Below are 19,581 nucleotides of genomic sequence, written 5' to 3'. Positions count from 1 at the left end.
AAGAATTACCAGATGTTGTTTTGATTCAAGAAAGTAAGTGCAACACTGTCGACGATAAATGGATTGAAATCCTATCAGTGCAACACTGTCGACGATAAATGGATTGAAATCCTATCGGGTTCCCCAAATGTCCGATATATCCAAAAGCCAAAAGTTGAGAAGTATGGTGGTATGCTGATGTTGTGGGACCCATCTATCTTTTCTGTTTCTGAAGCTGTTGAAAGGCCATACGTTTTAGCAATTTGCGGTATGTGGAAAGGGGTGGATAAAGATACCATTATTGCGAACGTTTATGGTCCACTTAAAGACATCCAAAAGAAAAATTTTTGGGACATCCTCGAAAACTTACTGGAGTACAAAGATGCGGAATGGGTGATTGGCGGTAATTTTAATGAAGTTCGTTCTAAGGAAGAACGACAAGATTGCATTTTTATAGAACGTAGAGCAAACCTCTTCAACAATTTCATCGAAAAATGTCAACTCATCGAGGTTCCTCTTCTTGGTAGAAGATTCACAAGGATAAGTGATGACGGGCTTAACTTTAGCAAACTCGACCGTTTTCTTGTAACCAAAAATTTTTTGCACTCATGGGGAGACATTTCAACGATAACACTTGATCGTGGAACATTAGATCATTGTCCATTAATACTCCGTGATAAGAACCAAGACTTTGGCCCTAAACCCTTCAAGTTTTTTAAGGTTTGGCTAGAGAATAAGAATGTCAAACAAATCATTACGGAAGCTTGGAATATTCAGGTTAAGGTTCGAGGCCAGAATGCATGTTCCAAAACAAACTCAAAAATGTAAAGGACGCATTAAGAAAATAGAACAAATTCCAATATGGATCGTTAGACATAGAGCTCGATAAGTGGAAAAAGATAGCCACTGACTTTTAATCAAAAGCAGACATGGGCAATATTTCTGTCAGCGAACACAGCAAATGGTTAGAAGCAAGAGTGAATTGGATCCAAAAATAAAAAGAAAAGGCTGGAATGTTGAAATAAAAAGCACACGTGAAATGGGCAGCGGAAGGGGACAAGAATACCTCTTTTTTTCACTCCACAATCCGAAGAAAAAATAACATTTCAAATATCAGAGGCCTTCACATTAATGGTTTATGGGTCGAGTCACCTGATGATATAAATAATGAAATCCTTGGGTACTTCAGCAAACTTTTTGAGAATAACCCACTTTCCTTTCTTGATTATGGTAGCTTGGATTCATTATAATTCCAGAAAGTCAGTCACGAAGACAACCTTATGCTAGAGGCTCCATTCTCTGAATCTGAAATCTGGAACTCGATTATAGACTGTGAACCATCAAAGGCCCCCGGACCGGATGGTTTCAATCTTGTTTTCTACAAAAAATTCTTCGGAGTGATCAAAGAGGACCTTAAAAAGGCGATTGAGTGGTTCTGGCTGAACGGGTCCATCTCGAATGGAAGCAATGCTTCCTTCTTTACCTTGGTTCCTAAAAAGACCGATCCCTTGAATCTTGGAGATTTTCGGCCTATTATTCTTATCGGGAGTTATTATAAAATCATCGCAAAAATGCTTGCTAATCGAGTTCAAAAAATAATACATAAAATTATCGGACCCGAGCAAAGTGCATTCATAAAAGGAAGGTATATCCTTGATGGCATTCTTATAGCTAACGAAATTGTTGACGACCTGAAACATCAAAAAAAGAAGGGCCTCATTTTCAAAGCCGACTTCCAAAAGGCTTTTGATAGTCTAAGTTAGGATTTCTTATTCACCATATTGAAGAAAATGGGTTTTGGCAAAAAATGGTTATCTTGGATCTCCTCCAGCTTGAAGTTGGCTACTGTCTCCATTCTCGTAAACGGCTCCCCAACCAAAGATTTCTCACTCCATCGCGGGGTTCGTCAAGGAGATCCGTTATCACCATATCTATTCATAATGGCGGTTGAAGGCTTAAACGCTCTTATAAAACATGCCGTGGAACATAACCTCTTCAAAGGAATAGAAATCGGATCCGATAAGGTAAAAGCGTCACACTTGCAATATGCCAACGATACCATATTTTTTGGAGAATGGAACAAAAAGAATGCGGTAACCTTACCAAGTTGCTCAAATGTTTTGAGATATTCTCGAGTCTAAAAGTAAACTTCTCGAAAAGTTGTTTTTACGGATTTGGTGTGCAAATGGAAGGGGTTGAAGAAATGGCTAATTATATGGGTTCTCAAGTAGGTTCTTTCCCGTTCACCTATCTCGGCATACCAATCGGTCAAAGAATGAAAAGTACTCGGGATTGGGAAAAAGTCATAGAGAAATTCCAAACTAGGTTATCGGAGTGGAAAGCGAAATCGATGTCGTTTGGTGGTCGTTTAACTCTAATCAAATCCGTACTAAGTAGTCTTCCATTGTATGCTTTCTCCCTCTTCCGTGCTCCATCTTGCGTCGTGAACTTGCTCGAAGGTATGAGACGTAATTTTTTTTGTGGAGGGACGAGAAATAATTCAAAAATCTCATGGGTTAAGTGGGAACACATTCTTTTACCATATGAGGGCGGGGGATTAAATGTTGGCACTTTAAAAGCAAAAAACTATCATTACTCAGGAAATGGTGGTTGCGGTTTCACGTTGAAAAAGACGCCTTTTGGGTAAAAATAATCAAGAGCCTTTACGTGGGGGGTGGGGGGTTGAGTTCTCATGATGTTGCTCATTTGCGAAACAGGAAATCCTCTTGGAATGGTATTCGAGTTGCTGGAAGATATATTGATGGTCTAAACATTACTTTTACCACTTCCTTCACGAAAGAAATTGGTAACGGCAATAACACGTCGTTTTGGAATGATAGATGGTTAGGAGACCAGCCACTACGTGTGAAATATGGTCGACTATTCAGGCTTGAGCAGCGCAAAGATGTAATGCTAAACATGTAACATCCCGTCTTTTTCCGTTTACTTTCCGTTTAATTATTCTAAAGTCCTTTATATAATTATAACATCTCCCGTTGATACGCGTTTTTAAAATATTTCGTTTAGGTAATTCACGCACCCGCTTTTAAAATTGAGGTACTAAACTTGCCAAGGAGCCAAACTAGTTGACTAGGTCAACTAGTCAAGCTCCCTCCTCCACTCATTCAATCACTCCACTTAATACTTCCATCTTCTTTTTGGTCTCAAACTTTCAAACAAAGAATCATCATCCATTTTCGATCTAGCAAGCCAACACCGAAACAAATTACATATTCGGAATCCTTGCATCTTCCTCTTCGATTCCATACCAACTTTATCTCATTTGGGTAACTTTCTAAAAATACTAGATTTTATGTTCTTGATGTTGTTGACTTATAAAAGTGTTAGTTAGTGTCTATGGCTCGAGTCTAACATGAAAATATAATTTGTATGCTCGATTTTGTTGTTTTAGTGTAACTAGCTTGAACTTGAAAGGTGTGTGCTTAATCTTAAGTTTTGGATGATTAAATGTTGTTGTTATGTTAAAATTCGTGTATTAAATGTGTTACTAGCATCACTAGCTTCATTTTGATGTGTGGGTTGATTAAGAAAACCTAACTAACATGATTATTGATTTTGTGAATTTGGTTAGAGTTTGATAGACTTAATTATAAACTTTTGATGCATTGAATGCTATAAAATGTTATTGGTAAGTGTCTAGTTTTATTGTATGCGTAATTACCTACGAAACGGCGTATTATAGGTGTGTGTTAAGTTTCCGAATCATTGATTGCATTTATGAACTTGAATGTCATTAATGATGAACATTTAATGTTGTTTTGATTGTTTTAAATGCTAGAATTGATTGATGATATGTTTTTAGTTGCATTCCTTGTTAAAATACCTTTCCAACGATGTATGGTATGCGTTTTGAATGTTTTCGGATCACAAAAAGTGTTTGGGTGAAGTTTGATTCGTGCACTTGTGAAATTTTAGCAAGCAGGATATGTATACCATTTTGGACGCCGTCCAAATCATTGGACGCCGTCCAGTCCTTCATTGCTGGACGCCGTCCAAATGAACTGCCAGGGACTGTCCAACTTGGTCATTTTTTTCGTTTAATTCCAACTATGCTACGCACCTCCGATTAACATGTAACTTGTTCTAACATGCTCATATATGATTATAAAACTCAGAAAAATTGTCCGAGACCCGACCCGAACGTGTTGACTTTTTCGTTGACTTTGACTTGATCAAAGTTGACTTTTATTCAAACTTAATCGAATACTTATACAATCGTTCTAACGTGCTTTTATACTTGTATCTTGCATGAAACTTGACAATTTGACTCACATGCTATATTAATCAAGTCGTAACGAGCCATAGGACTAATTGAACACTTTGACCAACTTCATGCTTACCGATATTGATACAACCTATTGTTTAGGTCGAGACTAGAATTCTTTCTTGCAAACGTTTACTTTGTGAATACATTTACATTCGTGCACTCAAGGTGAGATCATAGTCACACTTTTACTCTTTTATACTTATACTTGGGATGAGAAAACATAAACGAATTATACTTTTATACTTTGAACACAAATACGAAAGCAAAGATACATACGAGTTAGAACAAAAATCCTCAAGTCCAATTATCATTAGTTACACTTGTAGGGTGTAAGCGAGAACTTATGTTGTGTGGCCATACGGGTTTGACGAACCCTCATCCGGACGGATGAAACGTATTTTCGGTATATAGTGTAGGTTCTAACACTATTATGCAGAGGTAAGATTCAGTTAAGATTTGGTAATTGGGTGCTCGTGATACAAACAACATCTTTTGGGATGTATACGCTTTGATAATCACTTTGTACTAAATCTTGTGGTTCAATACAATATACTTACTAAACCTATGATTTCACCAACATTTTTCGTTGACAGATTTTCTATGTTTTTCTCAGGTCTTTGAATGCTAAGTGATACATGCTTCTGCAATCTACTTTTTGATACTTGATTGGATGTCGAGTATACATGCATACATGGAGCGTCTTTTGACTTACTTTAAATTGTGTCGCATAGGTTTCATTTGTAATTTAAACATTGTAATATAACTAGTCGTTGAACTACTTTTGTAAACCTTGAAACATCCATACATTTGAAATTAATGCGAAATATTTTGGTCAAACATTGTTTTGAAGACTTATGACCACGTAACGGGACCTAAGTAGACGGCGCCGTCAATGACGATTTTGTCGGGTCGCTACAGATGGTATCAGAGCGATGGTTGTAGGGATTTAGAGTTCATTGGTGTCAACCCCGAGTCATAGGGTACATTAGTGAGTCTAGACTACAACCGAGATATAGACTTGAAGCAGGACTTGCTTGGCTACTAGTGCATTATACTTGAACTCTTCTATTTGTATCTAACTCCTATTTCATCTTAATCTCACGTTGTTTAATTTGATTGACACACCATCTTGACTTTATGTGGTAATGTCGAATGCACATATGAATCAGGGTAATATAATTGCCGGGATTATATTACGGTGACTCATATGGACGTTCCGACATTATAACATAAAGAATCTAGGGTGAGTCATGGAAAATTTTCTATCTTTATTCCATATCACGATTAGTATTGTTGAGAATACTAATCAACGATATTCTTGTGTCTTGAAGGAACAATGCCTCCTCGCCGAGTTCCACGCAATGAAACTCCCGAACAAGCTCTTCAACGAATGATAGCCATTGCCATAGATGCGGCCATGGCCAGTCACTCTTCCAACAACAATAACAACAATCAGGGAGCAGGAAATTCAAACGAGGGATGCTCTTACAAAGTTTTCATGGGGTGCAAACCTCACACTTTTGATGGGACCGGAGGACCGGTTGCTCTCACTCAATGGTTTGAGCAAACAGAAGCCGTTTTTAGCATAAGCAGTTGCCAAGACCAAGACAAGGTCAAATACTCCACCCACACTTTTTCCGGTATCGCTCTCACGTGGTGGAACACGTATGTACAATCGGTGGGTACCGATGAATCCCACACTCTCTCTTGGTCCGATTTAAAAGAAAAGATGATCACCGAATACTTTCCCCGCGAAGAGACTCGAAGGTTTGAAAGCGAGATAAGAAGTTTAAAAGAGGTTGGAAACGACCTCAATGTTTATAATCAACGGTTTGCCGAGCTAGCTCTAATGTGTCCAAACCTTGTAAATCCCGAGCCTCTACGAGTTGAACTTTACATGGATGGCCTTCCTAAGAGCATCAAACACGGGGTAATGTCATCCAAACCCGCCAACTTACAAGAAGCTTTAAAGATGGCTCGACAATTGATAGAAACAGTGGATAAAATCATAGTACCGGTACCTAAGGCCGAGGATAAATCGGGTGGCAACAAAAGAAAATGGGAAGCCACTCCATCAAGCAACTACAACAACAACAACTTCACCAAAAAGCCTTTCACTCCCGACGGCAAGAAAGGTTATGCCGGAATTTTTTCGTATTGCAACAAGTGCCACAAACATCATTTGGGTGAATGTGGAAAGCCGTTTTGCATCAAGTGCCAAAGAAGTGGCCATTTGGCCCAAGATTGTAGAAATACTGTCCCTGTTGCTCAAAAGGGGCCCAATGCACCAAAACCGGGTGTTTGTTATGAATCTGGCCAACCGGGTCATTATAGAAATGCGTGCCCAAAGAAAAAAGCTAACCCCAATGCACACAGTCGAGCTTTCAACATTAACACCGAGGAAGCCCGAGATGACAATGAACTAGTCACGGGTACGTTTCTTCTCAACAATTCTTATGTCTCTTGTTTATTTGATTCGGGTGCCGATAAGAGCTTTGTATCTAAGACCTTGACTCATTCTTTTTGCACTCCACCACTCCCACTAGATACTAATTATACCATTAAAGTGGCCAACGGTAAACAATTGAGTGCCGACAAATTTTATCGGGGGTGTACGTTAAACTTAATGGGTAAAGAGTTTGAAATTGATTTGATACTTATAGAACTAGGGAGCTTCGATGTAATAATTGGTATGGATTGGTTAGATAAAACGAAATCTCACATCCTTTGTGATCTTAAAGCGATTCAAATTCCTATCGAGAATGGTGAACCCTTGATTGTCTATGGCGATAAGAGTTGCACCGGACTCAACCTCGTCTCGTGCCTTAAAGTTGAAAAATATCTTCGTAAAGGTTGTTTCGCGATCCTAGCCCACGTTAAGAAGGTTAAGACCGATGAGAAGCGTATCAATGATGTGCCAATTGTTAGTGACTTTTTCGATGTATTTCCCTATGAATTGCTGGGTCTTCCACCTCATCGACCGGTTGAATTTCAAATCGATCTTATTCTGGGAGCCGCACCTGTAGCACGTGCACCATATACGCTTGCTCCATCCGAAATGCAAGAATTGCAAAGTCAAATTCAAGAACTACTTGATCGTGGTTTTATCAAACCTAGCCATTCACCATGGGGCGCTCTGATTTTGTTCGTTAAGAAGAAAGATGGATCCCTACGAATGTGCATTGGTTATCATGAACTAAACAAATTGATGGTTAAGAACCGATATCCACTTCCACGCATCGACGACCTCTTTGATCAACTACAAGAATCTCGTGTATATTTAAAAATTGCTCTCCGCTCGGGTTATCATCAATTAAGGGTTAAGGGGGAAGATGTCTCCAAAACCGCTTTTCGGACTCACTATGGTAGGTACGAATTCCTTGTCATGCCATTTGGTCTAACTAATGCACCGGCGGTGTTCATGGATCTTATGAACCGCGTGTGCAAACCGTATCTCGAAAAATTCGTTATGGTATTCATCGATGATATCTTGGTCTATTCTAAAAGCGAAGAAGAACACGAACAACACCTCCGACTCGTTCTTGAACTCCTTAGACAAGAACGACTCTATGCCAAATTCTCCAAGTGTGAATTTTGGTTGAAGGAAGCTCAATTTCTTGGTCATGTTGTAAGCGACCAAGGTATTAAAGTCGATCCCGCAAAAATTGAAGCCATTAGCAAATGGGAAACCCCTACTACTCCTACTCACATTCGACAATTCTTAGGCCTCGCCGGGTATTATCGTAGGTTCTGCGAAAATTTCTCTTTGGTTGCACGCCCTCTAACCGCGTTAACTCACAAGGGAAGGAAATTCGTTTGGGCAACCGAACAAGAGTCCACGTTTCAAATCTTGAAGAAAAAGTTAACCACCGCTCCTATCTTATCTCTCTCTGAGGGTAATGATGATTTTGTTGAATATTGCGATGCCTCGAAACATGGTTTTGGGTGTGTATTGATGCAACGAAGGAAGGTTATTGCTTACGCCTCCCGACAATTGGAAATCCACGAATGAAACTACACGACACATGATCTCAAACTCGGAGCCGTTGTCTTTGCACTCAAAATGTGGAGACACTACCTTTATGGAACCAAAAGTACCATCTTCACCGATCACAAAAGCCTCCAACACATCTTCGACCAAAAACAACTAAACATGAGACAACGATGGTGGATTGAAACTTTGAACGATTACGATTGTGAGCTTCGTTACCATCCGGGAAAGGTAAATGTAGTAGCCGATGCCTTAAGTCGAAAAGAAAGAGCGGTGCCTCTTCGTGTCCGAGCTTTAAACATCACCATCCACACCAATCTCAATAACCAAATTCGCGTAGCCCAAGACGAGGCTCTCAAGGATGAAAACATCTCTCGCGAATGCTTGAACGTCCTCGCCTCTCAATTCGAAGTTAAGGAGACCGGACTCCGATAGTTCGTCGGAAGAATTTGGGTGCCTAGTTATGGGGACTTGCGAAGCCTTATTCTAGACGAAGCACATAAGTCAAGGTATACGATTCACCCCGGTGCCAATAAGATGTACCACGGCCTCAAAGAACAATATTGGTGGCTGAACATTAAAATGTACGTTGCTACTTATGTTGGAAAGTGCCTAACTTGCTCCAAAGTCAAAGCCGAACATCAAAGGCCGTCCGGACTACTTCAACAACCCGAAATCCCCCAATGGAAGTGGGAAAGAATAACGATGGCTTTTGTAACGACCCTAGAATTTCCAACGTTTATTTATTAATAATTATTATTATTAATACGTGTGATTAAATGAATGTATATTATTACATTTACATGTTGCCATGATTAACCGTACATGACTTTTAAGTGCCCGAAACGTCTTTGTGACACACGAAACTTCATGAATAATATTTTTTGATATTATTTGCTTTCATGATTAAGTTTATTAATCATTTTAATTAACTATGGTTATTAGTTAAGTACTTGGGCCTTTAGTAGTGTTAATGGACTTTTAATTGGATTAACTTGTTACTACTTGAAACTTGGGCTTTATTTAATGTTAGTGGACTTAAAGAGCCCACCCTACATCTTAAAGGAGTTAGTTAGCCCATTTATGTATGTAAGTATTACCTTGAATTTAAACTAAATTGGTTATGTTACATGGAATCTAGTTAACTTGTTATCCCCATGCACATACACCAAGTAACCACCTTTTATGAACTTTGCATACTAGTAACCATAAAACAACTCTCTTCCTCTTCTTTGTTGCTGCAGAAACCGTAGGCCTAGAAGGCCTTGAAGGGGTCTTGTTTCTTTTTTTTCTTTACTACTTCATTCACTAGTTTACTCTCTCAAAAACATACACACAAAATACTTGAACTTTCTCTCATTCTTTCTCTCTTTTCTCTAGTTCTTGTAAGTAAACTTGAAGCAATTCTTCTCTTCTTTTTCTTACAAAAACCGAACCTAGCAACCTTGAATCATCATCATCTTTTGTTACTTGTAGTTTGATTACTTGTTGTTGTTAGTTTGTTACATGTAATTGTTAGTTATTCTTTACTAGTTACAAGATCAAACTTACTAGTTTGATTCTTCATAATATCTTGTATTTATCAAGAACACAAGAACTAAACTTACTAGTTTATGTTCTACATATATTATTTCAAAAGTTTGTAAGTTCATGTGTTGAAAGCATACTTGTGATTCATGAAATAAACTTTAAAGTTTACTTTCCTTAAAGATCAAGCTTAGGCTTGAATCTTTAAAGTATGCAAACCATGAACTTAATTACTTGTTTACTTAGCTATTTACTTCATTTACTTGCACTTTAATTTCATGATTTATGTTATTATTGGTCAAATGTTACTAGTTAACTTTGATCTCATTAATCTTGAACTAAAAGTTAACTTGAAAGTTCAAGAACATATAAATAAGTTTTCTTTAAATATAACTTTGTATACTTATGCTTGATCTAGACTTTTGAGTCTTGGATCTTCAAGATCTAACTAAGAACTATGTTCTACATCTTAAGATCTTGATTAGTTAGTTTACTTTCAAGTTTGTAACTTGTTATTAGCTTTAAAGTTCATGTATGTGTTAGATCTAAGACTTTGATGTAACTTTGGTTCATCAAACTTCATACAACTCTTAAGTGAGTTGTGCTTCATGTCTTAGACTTGCACTTGGGTTATGATGGTCCAACCTTGGTGAAAATGATGCAAACACATCAATGAGTTGTACACTTGAAGCTACATGCATCATGGTTGAGAACCATGATGAACATCAAGCACCAAGACCACCGGAACTCACTTAAACTTACTGTTTCTGTCCAAACCCTACTGACCTGCTGTTTCTGTAACAGACCAGTAGACTTGGGCTACTGAGACCATTATTTTTAGATATAACTTTTCTAGTAGATAACTTTTCATATAGGACTCGTCTTAATCCGAGTTACGGTTTAGGATTTATGGCCCTCCGATCGTCACTATGTCCTTTTAACGTTATGCAGAAATTTCTGACCTACTCGTACTTAGACCGTCACCACGGTCAAACAAAGACGAGTTTGCTTCTGTAAATTTTACTAAAACTAAAGGACTCATAGACGGATCCATGGCCACTGGTCTCACCTTAATTCAGTAAGGGTAGAGGCCGTGGTGACTGACTGAAATCAGCCTTTGTTTTAAACTACTTTCATAAACGAAACTTACTTTACGCCTTTTGTTAAATGATGAATGATGATGACCTTTAAGACCTTATTTATATACTTTTAAACCTATTAAGACGAGTTACTGACTTAGTACTATTTGACTTAGGTTGAGGACCTCCGGACCGATTACTTGCACACCTTTTCCGAACCGACTTTACGACTACATTATCATTGTGAGTTATAGCATTCCCTTTTTACTTTAACTTATTTTGGGAACTGAGAATACATGCGGATTTTATGTTTTACATACTAGGCACGAGTACTTAAACTTATATATGTGTGGGTTATACAACGGCAGAAACATTCCCTTTAGCTCGGTAACGTTTAATCATTGGTTTTTGAACCGTGAACGCGAATCTTAGATATGGATCCATAGGGTTTGACATCCCCACTCGGGCTAGTAGCGTTAGCATTTAACGAGTGTTTAATACTTCGTAGACATACGCACTTGCCAAGTGTACTTTCAGGGGGTATAAATGTTAAACTAGTTACCAAGTGCCCACGGTTAACATATACTTTATCATACTGTTTTGAAATGCTCTTTGTAGCACTGAAATCTCGTGGCCTACCTTACTTACTGTTATACTTAAACTATAGCTCACCACCCTTTGTGTTGACGTTTTTAAGCATGTTTTTTTTAGGTGCTTGAGGTTAGCTTCCGCTGTGTACTAGTCGTGCTGTAGACACCCGCTGCTTAGAGTTGTCGTCGCATGAACTACTTTACCTTGCATTCAAACTTTAGTACTTTTGAACTATGACTTGTAACGACCATTGTGGTCACATACACTTATTATTTGCTTCTACTTAGTGAAGCATGCTTTTGGATTGTAAAACATTCGATGTTAGTTTAGACATCGCTTTATTTATGAATGCAAACTCTTTTTGAAATCGCATATAGTACTTAACCTTGTAATGATCCTGTTGTTGATGATTCGTACACGATGGTTTTGTACGGGGTATCACATTTGGTATCAGAGTATTGGTTGTAGGGAATTAGGTTGCATTAGTGAGTCTAAGACCGACCCGATTAGGATTCACTAATAGGACTAATCTACAACTTGCTAGTTTACTTGTTTCCGCTGAACTTACTGCATGCTGCTGCTTGCTTTAACTGCTATATGTCGTATGCTACTACATGATTTCACTACTGTATGATATTACTTGCTTTCGATTGCATGCTACCTTCGTACGATTTTCTGTTATTGCCATGCTACTTATTGTTATACATGATTTAAACTGTTGGCCTAATACGTGCTTGCTTTATGACTTACTGACATGGAAAATTCATTTTTCCTTGTTCAGATGTCGGATGTACCACATGCTAGCATTTTGGGCAGTTTAGGTTCTTCAGCTACTCCACCTACCACCGTTGCCGATCCACCGATCCCGGTACGCACGAGTGACCCCGGTGCATCATCTTCCGGGACTAGCAGCCAGCCGCCTGCACCAGTGACTACCACTGATGAACACGTGGACCCTGCGGAGATTCCAGCTCCGTCTGCTCCCGGACCCTCGGGGTCACAGCCCCGCATTGGTGGTGTTGTCATCCCCACGGAGTTCGGGGAAGGGCCATTCCGTAACCATATGCGTATGCCGTGCCGACGCACTTCAGATGGACGTTTAGTGCCGATTCCGCCAGGCAGACACAGAGAGATGTTGGCCGCCTTCGGACTACCAGTTCAGCCACCCGTGCCACCACCGCATGATTCAGATGACTCATCATCCGCCGATTCTTCATCAGATGATTCTTCATCAGACTCCAGTGACGACGAGGACCCTGCTGATATACCTATTCAGGCACCCTCCACCCCACCGAAGAAGCGGTACCGTCCTGACGGCACCGTCATTCCAGGGGTGAATGGAGGTCGCGCTTTCACTGACGCTTTTGGTCGGCGTCGGAGGGTTACTGCCCGTAAGCGGCTTGTGCCGTACCCTGCCGACCCACTCATACGTAAGGCACCTCGTTACGTGCTGACTATTTCTGGATCCGGGACATCTGCACCCTGCTTCGTGCGGTCTGCATCACCCACTCCACCCGCACCATCGGCAGCACCAGCACCATCCGCTCCACCGGCCCCACCTGCACCATCAGCACCGCCCGCCCCACCAGCTCCCACTCTCGAGGAATTGACAAGGGAGGTAGAGATTCTCCGAGCTCGGGTTACTAAGCTCGAGGAGCAGATGGATCAGGTTTTGGACATCCTACACCCACCTTCACCGTAGGACTTTTGTATTGGATTTCATGATGTAATCTAGTTGTAGTTTATTGTATTATTTATGCATTGTACGAACTTATTCAGATGTATGAAACTTATTATTATTAATGAATGGAACTTTGCGTTATTTAATTCTTGCACGATGTTCTATTTACATTACTGTACGATGATTCTGTGGTATTTGTACCTAGATGCGTTATTTAATAACATGTGATGTTTTGATTCCATGTTGGTTACTATATACTGTACTATTACTTTATTGAATACTGGATTTTGACTTGAGTCAAAATTTTTGTTTAGAACATCATGGCTAACGGTCGATCCACACCTAATGCTGCTCAAATTGAAGAGATGATCCAAGAACGTGTAGCCGCGGCCCTAGCAGAAAGAAATCTCCAAGCTCCACCGCCACCACCACCAGTTATCCCACCCGTTCGAAATGGGTGTACTTACAAGGAATTCCATAGCTGCAAACCACATAACTTCAGTGGAACCGAGGGACCGGTTGGTCTCACCAGATGGTTCGAGAAACTTGAATCAGTATTCCGAGTTAGCAACTGTTCGGAGGACAACAAGACCAAGTTTGCATCTTGCACGCTATCTGACGGCGCGCTAACGTGGTGGAACACGTTAGCTCAAGTGAAAGGCATTGATGAGGCGTATGCTACGCCATGGGAGGAATTCAAAGCGGCTATGATTGATGAGTATTGTTCGAGAACCGAAATCCAAAAGATGGAGATGGAATTCATGCAGTTAAAGGCCGTTGGGAACGACCTTGATGGTTACAACAGGAGATTTTTGGAACTAGCCCTGATGTGTCCGACAATGGTCACACCGGAATTCAAGCGTATGGAGAGATACTTCAGGGGACTCCCTAAGTCCATCAAAGGAAACGTCACCTCGTCCAAACCACCAAATATTCCCGAAGCAATGCGCATGGCGCATACTCTCATGAACCAAATCATTATTGATGAGCCGGAGAAGGCTAAGTTTGAAGCTGGTAGTAGCGAAAAGCGAAAGTGGGATAATAACAACAACAACAACCACTACAACAATAGGGGGAGAACCTATGACCAGACCCCCGCCAAGAGGCACAACAACGGTGGAAACCCCAACCCCAACAACAACACCAACTCCAACCCGAACTACAAGGGAACCTTACCACAATGCAAGAGGTGTTACAAACACCACACTGGGTATTGCAATGTTGTCTGCGAGAAGTGCCAACGGTCTGGGCATTTCGGAAAGGACTGCAAGGTCACCACTTTGAATGGGAAGCCAAACACCAATGGGCCGAAGAAGTGTTACGAATGCGGGCAGACGGACCATTTCAGAAATTCGTGCCCAAACAAGCGAAAAGATGGCGGGCCACCCCGTGGTAGAGCTTTTAATGTTAATGCAAGGGATGCACGCGATAACCCCGACTTGGTGACAGGTATATTCAAAATCAACAATCTTTTAGCTTCTGTCTTGTTTGATACTGGTGCGGATAGAAGTTATGTATGTAGACATTTTTGCGATAAGATTAATTGGTCGTTAGTCCCGTTAAAAGAGAGTATGCTTGTCGAGGTCGAAAATGGAAAACTTGAAAAGGTTGACCATATTAGTCGTGGAGCTATTATCAACATAGCTGGTGCAGATTTCAAAATTGATTTGATACCTATCAAACTGGGAAGTTTTGACGTGATCGTCGGTATGGATTGGTTGAGCAAGATAAAGGCCGATATTATCTGTGGAGATAAAGCACTTCGCATACCACAAGGAGATGGCGAACCACTGGTTATCTATGGAAAGAGATGTACCTCGAAGTTGAACCTCATTAGTTGCGTGAAAGCGCAAAAGATTATGAAGAAGGGACGTTTTGCTGTCCTAGCACATGTGAAAGTGGTAGAAACTGAGGTGAAAAGCGTGAACGACGTTCGAATTGTGAACGAATTTTCCGATGTCTTCCCAGAGGAATTGCCTGGATTACCACCGCCGAGAGCCGTAGAATTTCAGATCGACTTAGTGCCAGGAGCTGCACCTATAGCTCGCGCACCTTATAGACTCGCACCTTCCGAGATGCAAGAATTACAGAGTCAACTACAAGAACTACTTGATCGAGGATTTATCTAACCAAGCTTCTCGCCTTGGGGTGCACCTGTGTTGTTTGTGAAGAAGAAGGATGGATCCTTCCGTATGTGTATCGACTACCGCGAACTCAACAAATTGACAATCAAGAATCGGTATCCTCTTCCATGAATTAACGATCTTTTTGATCAACTACAAGGATCGAGCGTCTACTCAAAGATCGGTTTGCGATCCGGATATCACCAGCTAAGGGTGAAGGAAAGTGACGTGATGAAAACTGCATTCAGGACCTGTTATGGTCATTATGAGTTTCTCGTGATGCCATTCGGTTTAACAAATGCACCTGCCGTGTTCATAGACCTCATGAATCGTGTCTGCAAGCCGTACTTGGATAAGTTTGTTATCGTCTTCATAGATGATATCCTCATCTACTCTAAGAGCGAAGGAGAGCATGAGCAACACCTCCGACTTGTACTTGAACTCTTGAGACAAGAGCAACTTTACGCCAAATTCTCCAAGTGTGAATTTTGGTTGAAGGAAGTCCAGTTTCTGGGTCATGTTGTGAGCGACCAGGGTATCAAAGTTGATCTCGCCAAGATTGAAGCTATCAGCAAGTGGGAGACCCCCACTACTCCAACTCATATTCGCCAATTTTTAGGTCTCGCCGGTTACTATCGAAGGTTCATTGAAGGATTTTCTCTGATTGCGCGTCCTTTGACCGCGCTGACTCACAAGGGTAAGAAGTTCATTTGGGAACCCGCACATGAATCAGCATTCCAAACTTTGAAGAAGAAGTTAACCTCCGCACCTATTCTATCGCTTCCCAAAGGCAGTGACGATTTCGTTGTTTATTGTGATGCATCGAAGAGTGGTTTTGGTTGTGTACTGATGCAACGATCAAAGGTTATTGCCTATGCCTCCCGCCAACTGAAGATTCACGAGCGGAACTACACTACACATTATCTTGAACTTGGAACCGTTATCTTTGCGCTTAAATTGTGGAGACACTATTTGTATGGGACTAAGAGCACTATCTTCACCGATCACAAGAGCCTCCAGCACATCTTTGATCAGAAGCAACTGAATATGAGACAGCGTCGATGGATTGAGATGCTCAACGACTACGATTGTGAACTCCGTTATCACCCTGGCAAAGCCAATGTTGTAGCTGATGCTTTAAACTAAAAGGAGAGGACGACACCTCTTCGTGTTAAGGCTCTGAACATCACCATCCATTCGAACCTCAACAGTCAGATCAGAGTAGCCCAAGATGAGGCTCTCAAGGGGGAGAATATATCTCACGAACATTTGAACATACTTGTCTCTCGATTCGAGGTTAGGGAGTCTGGACTCCGATGTTATTCCGGAAGAATTTGGGTACCTCTTTATGGAGACCTACGGAGCCTTATACTTGGTGAAGCACACAAGTCGAGATATTCGATTCATCCTGGTGCGGGCAAGATGTACCACGACCTTAAAGAACAGTATTGGTGGCCGAATCTTAAGAAGGACGTTGCGACTTATGTTGGAAAGTGTTTGACATGCTCGAAGGTTAAAACCAAGCATCAGAGACCTTCTGGTTTACTTCAACAGCCGGAGATCCCACAATGGAAGTGGGAAAGGATCACAATGGATTTTATCACCAAGCTGCCAAAGACGGTGGGCGGATACGATACCATTTGGGTTATTGTTGACCGCCTCACCAAATCTGCACACTTCCTAGCGATGAAGGAAACAGATACAATGGAAAGACATGCTCAGCTGTACATCAAAGAGGTTGTATCTTGTCATGGTGTACCTTTATCGATCATTTCCGATCGCGATCCCCGTTTTGCTTCTAGATTCTGGCGTTCTTTGCAAGAAGCCATGAGAACTCGTCTTGACATGAGTACTGCTTATCATCCTCAGACTGACGGGCAAAGTGAACGAATGATTCAGACCTTGGAGGACATGCTGCGTGCATGTGTCATTGATTTTGGAAAGGCCTGGGAAAGGCATTTGCCACTCGCCGAATTTTCTTACAACAACAGTTATCACTCAAGCATTAATGCCGCGCCTTTTGAAGCATTGTATGGCCGCAAGTGCCGATCTCCTATTTGTTGGGCTGAAGTAGGCGAAAAGCAAATCACCGGACCCGAGGTAGTCCACGAAACGACAGAGAAGATTGCTCTGATCCAAGCTAGACTTAAGACTGCCCGCGATCGTCAAAAGAGTTATGCCGATCTTAAACGTAAGGACTTTGAATTCAACGTCGGTGATCGTGTAATGTTAAAGGTTGCACCTTGGAAAGGTGTGATCCGTTTTGGAAAACGTGGGAAGTTAAACCCACGATACATTAGATCTTTTGAAATCTTGGAACGTGTTGGACCCGTTGCATACCGTTTGGATCTACCAGCACAATTGAGCTCAGTTCATCCTACCTTCCATGTGTCAAACTTGAAGAAGTGTCTTGCTGCACCTGAACTAATCATACCACTTGAGGAACTCACGATTGACGACAAACTCCACTTCGTGGAAGAGCCTGTTGAGATTATGGATCGAGAGATCAAAACTTTGAAACGCAACAAGATTCCGATCGTCCGAGTATGATGGAATGCCAAACGAGGACCTGAGTTTACTTGGGAGCGAGAGGATCAAATGATGCGGAAGTATCCTCACCTTTTTCCGACTCCTCCATCTACCTCAACTTAAATTTCGGGACGAAATTTTCTTTAACAGGTGGGTAATGTAACGATCCTAGAATTTCTAACGTTTATTTATTAATAATTATTATTATTAATACGTGTGATTAAACGAATGTATATTATTACATTTACATGTTGCCATGATTAACCGTACATGACTTTTAAGTGCCCGAAACGTCTTTGTGACACACGAAACTTCACGAATAATATTTTTAGATATTATTTGCATTCATGATTAAGTTTATTAATCATTTTAATTAACTATGGTTATTAGTTAATTACTTGGGCTTTTAGTAGTGTTAATGGACTTTTAATTGGATTAACTTGTTACTACTTGAAACTTGGGCTTTATTTAATGTTAGTGGACTTAAAGAGCCCACCCTACATCTTAAAGGAGTTAGTTAGCCCATTTATGTATGTAAGTATTACCTTGAATTTAAACTAAAGTGGTTATGTTACATGGAATCTAGTTAACTTGTTATCCCCATGCACATACACCAAGTAACCACTTTTTATGAACTTTGCATACTAGTAACCATAAAACAACTCTCTTCCTCTTCTTTGTTGCTGCAAAAACCGTAGGCCTAGAAGGCCTTGAAGGGGTCTTGTTTCTTTTTTTTCTTCACTACTTCATTCACTAGTTTACTCTCTCAAAAACACACACACAAAATACTTGAACTTTCTCTCATTCTTTCTCTCTTTTCTCTAGTTCTTGTAAGTAAACTTGAAGCAATTCTTCTCTTATTTTTCTTACAAAAACCGAACCTAGCAACCTTGAATCATCATCATCTTTTGTTACTTGTAGTTTGATTACTTGTTGTTGTTAGTTTGTTACATGTAATTGTTAGTTATTCTTTACTAGTTACAAGATCAAACTTACTAGTTTGATTCTTCATAATATCTTGTATTTATCAAGAACACAAGAACTAAACTTACTAGTTTATGTTCTACATATATTATTTCAAAAGTTTGTAAGTTCATGTGTTGAAAGCATACTTGTGATTCATGAAATAAACTTTAAAGTTTACTTTCCTTAAAGATCAAGCTTAGGCTTGAATCTTTAAAGTATGCAAACCATGAACTTAATTACTTGTTTACTTAGCTATTTACTTCATTTACTTGCACTTTAATTTCATAATTTATGTTATTATTGGTCAAATGTTACTAGTTAACTTTGATCTCATTAATCTTGAACTAAAAGTTAACTTGAAAGTTCAAGAACATATAAATAAGTTTTCTTTAAATATAACTTTGTATACTTATGCTTGATCTAGATTTTTGAGTCTTGGATCTTCAAGATCTAACTAAGAACTATGTTCTACATCTTAAGATCTTGATTAGTTAGTTTACTTTCAAGTTTGTAACTTGTTATTAGCTTTAAAGTTCATGTATGTGTTAGATCTAAGACTTTGATGTAACTTTGGTTCATCAAACTTCATACAACACTTAAATGAGTTGTGCTTCATGTCTTAGACTTGCACTTGGGTTATGATGGTCCAACCTTGGTGAAAATGATGCAAACACATCAATGAGTTGTACACTTGAAGCTACATGTATCAAGGATGAGAACCATGATGAACATCAAGCACCAAGACCACCGGAACTCACTTAAACTTACTGTTTCTGTTCAAACCCTATTGACCTGCTGTTTCTGTAACAGACCAGTAGACTTGGACT

This window comes from Rutidosis leptorrhynchoides, chromosome 9 (genome assembly GCF_046630445.1).
Source record: "Rutidosis leptorrhynchoides isolate AG116_Rl617_1_P2 chromosome 9, CSIRO_AGI_Rlap_v1, whole genome shotgun sequence".
In the NCBI taxonomy this organism is placed as follows: domain Eukaryota; kingdom Viridiplantae; phylum Streptophyta; class Magnoliopsida; order Asterales; family Asteraceae; genus Rutidosis; species Rutidosis leptorrhynchoides.
The sequence above is the reverse complement of the archived record's forward strand: the minus strand, read 5'-3'. Positions refer to the sequence as shown.